General features: G+C 43.0%; 1 pseudogene; it reads left to right on the top strand.

Moving 5' to 3' along the window:
- Positions 1-511: 511 nt before the first annotated feature.
- Positions 512-2,891, top strand: LOC136458667 (putative receptor protein kinase ZmPK1; annotated as a pseudogene).
- The last annotated feature ends 2,701 nt before the right edge of the window (positions 2,892-5,592 follow it).

Raw genomic sequence — 5,592 nt, 5'->3', positions numbered from 1 at the left:
TTGCATACTCCACAGAAAGGCCTAACGAGAACTAATGACTACAGAAGTGCTGACACTGAGAAAGAAAAGGCAGCATGTCACCAACAAACTTCTGTTGCCAATTCGAAGAACTGACCTCTGGCAGATAGCTCAACAGAAATGATGCTACACGAAAAGATGACCAAGGTATTTCATTGTAGAAAACACTTCTACCATATTGCATGGAATGTCCTACAAAAGCAGAAGGAAACACATCAGATCAGTTAAGCACTTCATCCTTCAAAAGGGAAAAAACTTAAATAATTTACTAATTCAATTGCATTCATCTCAAAGCCGCCATGGGTGACTCAGTGAAGAATTACCTACCTATTCCTGGCTTAGGTGTTGAAGTCATTGCAGGAATTCAATTTTTGACTAAACGAAAGCATCTAGGCAGCAAGTGGGAACTAGATTAAGGCTAAATAAGTTTTTGACTTGTGAGCCCAAACATAATAAAAGGATGAACCATAGCATATCTCTCACACCACGAAAAATGGCCAGATTCCTCTCTCTGATCATTCTTCCAGTGCTCACCATTCTTCCATTCTCATATGCTTCACCCCAGCTGATGCTAAGTACTGGCTCGTCCTTATTGGTAGAAGAGTACAGACAAACCTTCCTTGTCTCACCAAATGGTGATTTCTCATGTGGCTTCTATGAAGTTGGAAGGAATGTCTTTTCCTTCTCCATATGGTTCACCAACACCGTTGATAAGACCATTGTGTGGTCTGCAAATCCCAAGTCCCCTGTAAATGGTCGGGGCTCCATGGTTTTGCTGAACCATGATGGCAACTTGGTCCTGATTGATGTTAATGGCACTGTGACATGGGACAGTAAGACAAGCTCTGGCAAGGGCACGACACTTGTCCTTCTCGACATCGGCAACCTTGTGATAAAAGATGCCAATGGCAAAATTTTGTGGGGAAGTTTCTCTTCACCAACTGACACCTTGCTTCCTTTTCAGCCACTCACTAAAGGAACAAGGTTAGTATCTGGTTACAATAGCCTCTATTTTGACAATGACAATGTGCTACGCCTCATGTATGATGGGCCAGATATATCAAGCATCTATTGGCCAAGTGCAGATTACACTGTGTTTCAAAATGGGCGGACAAACTACAATAGCTCCAGAATTCCAGTCCTTGATGCTGAAGGTTATTTCTGGTCAAGTGATTTGCTCAAAGTAAAGTCTTCTGATTGGGGCACTGTAACCAAGAGAAGACTGACAATAGATTATGATGGAAACCTCAGAATGTACAGCTTGAATGCATCAAGTGGGAGTTGGATAGTCACATGGGAGGCTATAGCAAAAATGTGTAATGTGCACGGGCTATGTGGACAGAATGGGATATGTAAGTACTTGCCAAGTCTCCATTGCTCATGCCCACCAGGATATGAGATGACTGACCAACAGAATTGGAAGAAGGGTTGCCCGCCAAAATTTATCAAAAGCTGCAATAGAAGTTACAAAGTGGAAGACTTTGAGTTCATCAAGCTCCCACATACTGACTTTTATGGCTTTGATCGACCTATAACCAGTCCATCTCACTAGAAGAATGTAAGAAGATTTGCTTGGAGATTTGCTCCTGCTCTGGTTTCACATACAAAACGGGACCTGGACTTTGCTTCACCAAAGTTATTCTCTTCAATGGCTACAGCTACCCAAATTTTCCTGGTGACAACTATATAAAACTACCAAAAAATTGGGTATATCAACATCCATAGTCTCCAGAAAGTCTCATCTCACGTGCAACCGGAATATTCCTCAAATTGTAGAAGGATCTTCAAGTATGTATGGCATGAACAGTGTCGATAAAAATTGGACAACTTATGTTTGCAGCAATATTGGGAGCCCTAATACTGCTATTTATTGGTACAGGATGGTGGTTTCTTTCCAGCAAGCAAAACATTCCCAAGTCAATGGAGGAAGGCTACAGGATGGTAACAAACCAATTCAGGATGTTCACACTGCAAGAGTTAAGGGAAGCAACAGGAAAGTTCAAGGAAGAGATTGGAAGAGGGGGCTCTGGAATTGTTTACAGAGGAGTACTCGAAGATAAGCGAGTAGTGGCAGTGAAGAAGCTAACAAATTTCTCATACAATCAGGAGGAATTGTGGGCAGAAATGAGTATAATTGGAAGGATCAATCACATGAATTTAGTACGGATGTGGGGTTTTTGCTCCGAGGATCACCACAAACTTCTGGTTTATGAGTATGTGGAGAATGAATCACTGGACAGATATCTATTTGGCAATCTAAGCAGTGAGAGACTAATTGCATGGAGCTAGCGATTCAAAATAGCATTGGGAACAGCAAGAGGCTTGGCCTACCTACATCATGAGTGCCTTGAATGGGTAATCCATTGTGATGTAAAGCCAGAGAACATACTCCTGACCCGAGATTTTGAAGCTAAGATAGCAGACTTTGGACTAGCCAAACTCTCAAAGAGAGGCAGCTCAAGTTTCAAGCTCACACACATGAGAGGAACAATGGGGTACATGGCCCCAGAGTGGGAGTTAAACTTGCCGATCAACGCAAAAGTTGATGTCTACAGTTACGGTGTTGTCCTTCTTGAGATTTTGACAGGTACTAGGATATCAAGTGGGATAACTGTTGATGGGATGGAAATCGAGCTTAGACAGTTTGTGCAGGTCTTGAAGCAATTTCTTGAGAGTGGAGATGTGAAGGATATAGTTGATCATAGACTGCAAGGTCATTTCAATCCTGAGCAAGCAATGGTAATGTTACAAGTTGCTATAGCTTGTCTTGGAGAAAAAAACAGCAGGCCTACAATGAACGATATTGTAATAGAGCTCTTGGCATGTGCTGACCAAGACGATCACCCTGCCTACTCATGGTGAGTTGCAATAAGCAATCCTGTTTCAGTTTGCAAAATGAAGAATTGAATTCTCGAGTAGTATTCAAATTAAGGAGTATTTGCTAGAGAAAATGAGTCAGTCCTTTTGTTGTATGAATCCTTCTATGGACAAATCCAGATCCTTTAATTGCAATGGATCAGTGGAACCCTGAAGCATTATTTTTTACTTCACACTTCTGGTAAATATTATCATAGGTTGATCAGTTGGTCTTTATGCACGAAGCTTCATTTTTTTTTTTTGAAAACGCCGGTGAGCTGCGTTTCATTGTATTATAGAGAATGAAAAGGGGGGGGGGGGTCCCCAACAATGAGGCAATTACACATACACAAGAATAAGACCCATAAAAACAAACCCGACACGACCTTAACTAGAAGGACCTAGTCTGAACAAACCTAGCCCTTCTAGCTTTTTCGCACCAGCCAAACACCAAAGGCTGTGCTCATTCTTCAGCTCACTCCAAATCAAGTTAATCGAAGGTGAGGCCCCCTCAAAAACACATGCATTTCTATGTTTCCAAATAATCCAGGCCCCAAGAATAATTAGAGAATTCACTCCTTTCCTGTGCTCCTTGTTAACTCTGTTAATAGTCTTGAGCCACCAATCAGCAAAGCTTAGTTCGTTATGGTGGGGGACACAATCTGCTAGGTTCAAAATAGAAAATAATCTAAACCAAACTTGTCTTGCCACCACACAAGATGTTAACAGATGTTGTATTGTCTCATCTTCTTGATCGCATAGGGGGCATTTATCCGGATGAGAGAGGCCCCTCTTAGCGAGCCTATCTGCCGTCCAACATCTATTACGGATTGCCAACCACAGAAACATTTTGCATTTGCTTGGGGCCCAGGACTTCCATAACCGATGCCAAGGTTCAAAGGTCACAGCACCACAGAAAAACGCTTTATAGGCAGATTTGGAAAAGTAGCAACCACTTGAATCTAGCCTCCATGTGTGACGATCCTCTTGGTCAGTTAAGGTAAATCCCAAGAGACAATCCCATAGCTGCAAGAATTCTCTAATACCAGTCCAGGAAAGGCCTCCTTGAATATCTCTTGGCCATTGCACATTGGTGAGAGCTGCAGCCACAGTCCGGCTATTGCGAATTCTAGGAGAAACACAAGCATAGACAGATGGCGCAAGATTTTCAATCGAACACCCGTGAAGCCACCGATCAGTCCAGAAAAGAGTATTCTGACCATTCCCAACCTCAGTCATGACTGCAATGGCAAAAAGGGCTAGCGAGTTAGAGTGCGAAGGCAGTTCCAGATCAGACCATGGACGATCAGTTTTAGTCTTTTTAAACCATTGCCACCTGATTTGTAAAGCCCAGGCCATCACCTCCAAGTTGGGTATGCCCAAGCCACCAAGATCCAATGGTCTCATGACCTTCTCCCAAGCCACCAGACAACAACCTCCATTAGCCTTATCCTTTCCTTGCCATAAGAAGCCCCTTCTGATTTTGTCTACTGCCTTGATGAACCATTTCGGGACGCTGATGGCAATTAACAAATGAATAGGCATGGCAGAAAGAACACACCGGACTAATGTGGCACGACCAGCCCTGTTCATGAGAGCTGCCTTCCAGCACGGGAGTTTATCAGCTATTTTCTCAATCCATGGCATAAGGTCCCTCTTAAGAAGCTTTTTGTTTGACAGTGGTAAGCCCAAATACTTGCATGGGAACACCGAGATAGTACATGGCAGAATATCATGAATAGCTGTCAAGGACTCTCCTGCACAACCAATGGGGATGATGTTACTTTTCTGAATATTGGTATGCAACCCTGAAGCGTCACCAAATACCTTGAGAATATCTCTAGTGACCAGCAACTCTTCAATTGGCTTAATAAATATGGCAACATCATCAGCATACAGAGAAAGTCTTTGTCCAGCCACCCTTGGGGATAGCAGCTGCAACAGCCCCTCACTTGCTGCCTTTACAAATAAACTGTTCAGCACATCCATCACTAAAATAAAGAGCATGGGGGGTAAAGGGTCCCCTTGTCGAAGACCTCGCTGATGATGTATTAGATCTCCCGGTTCTCCATTCAACAAGATTTGAGTTGATGAAGAGGATAACAGATTGGCCACCAAATTGCGCCAAGAATTTCCAAAACCCAAATGTTGCAGCACTTCTAAGAGAAATGGCCACGACACCGAATCAAAAGCTTTGGAGATATCCAATTTAAGAAAGAGGCTAGGCACCTTTTGTCGATGTAGCACCTTAACTGTTTGCTGCACTAGAATGAAGTTATCATGAATGCATCTTCCCCGTACAAATGCACTTTGATTAGAAGAGACTAACGAGTCCAATAAGGGGGCCAGCCGATTAGCAAGAATCTTAGTTAAAAGTTTACCGAAGCTGTGCACTAGGCTAATGGGGCGAAAATCTTTCGCAGCCACCGCATCATTCTTCTTCGGAATCAGAGTGATATAAGCTGCATTTAACAGTCCAAGCCTCCTTGCTTGACCTTGCTGAACCGTCATAATTGCCGCCATGAGATCTGCTCTAATTACCTGCCAACATGCCTTGTAAAATCTGCCAGTATACCCATCTGGACCTGGGGCTCTATCTGATGGCATAGACTTGATAGTTTCCCAAACATCTTCCTCCATGATTGGATTATCAAGAGCTGATAAATCCATAGAATTCCGATGAAAGAATTGCAGGTCTAAGGACGCAGTTCGGATCGG

Source organism: Miscanthus floridulus, chromosome 6, assembly GCF_019320115.1.
Source record: "Miscanthus floridulus cultivar M001 chromosome 6, ASM1932011v1, whole genome shotgun sequence".
Classification (NCBI taxonomy): Eukaryota; Viridiplantae; Streptophyta; class Magnoliopsida; order Poales; family Poaceae; genus Miscanthus; species Miscanthus floridulus.
Note: the sequence above shows the minus strand (reverse complement) of the source record. Positions and strands in the feature narration are given on the sequence as shown.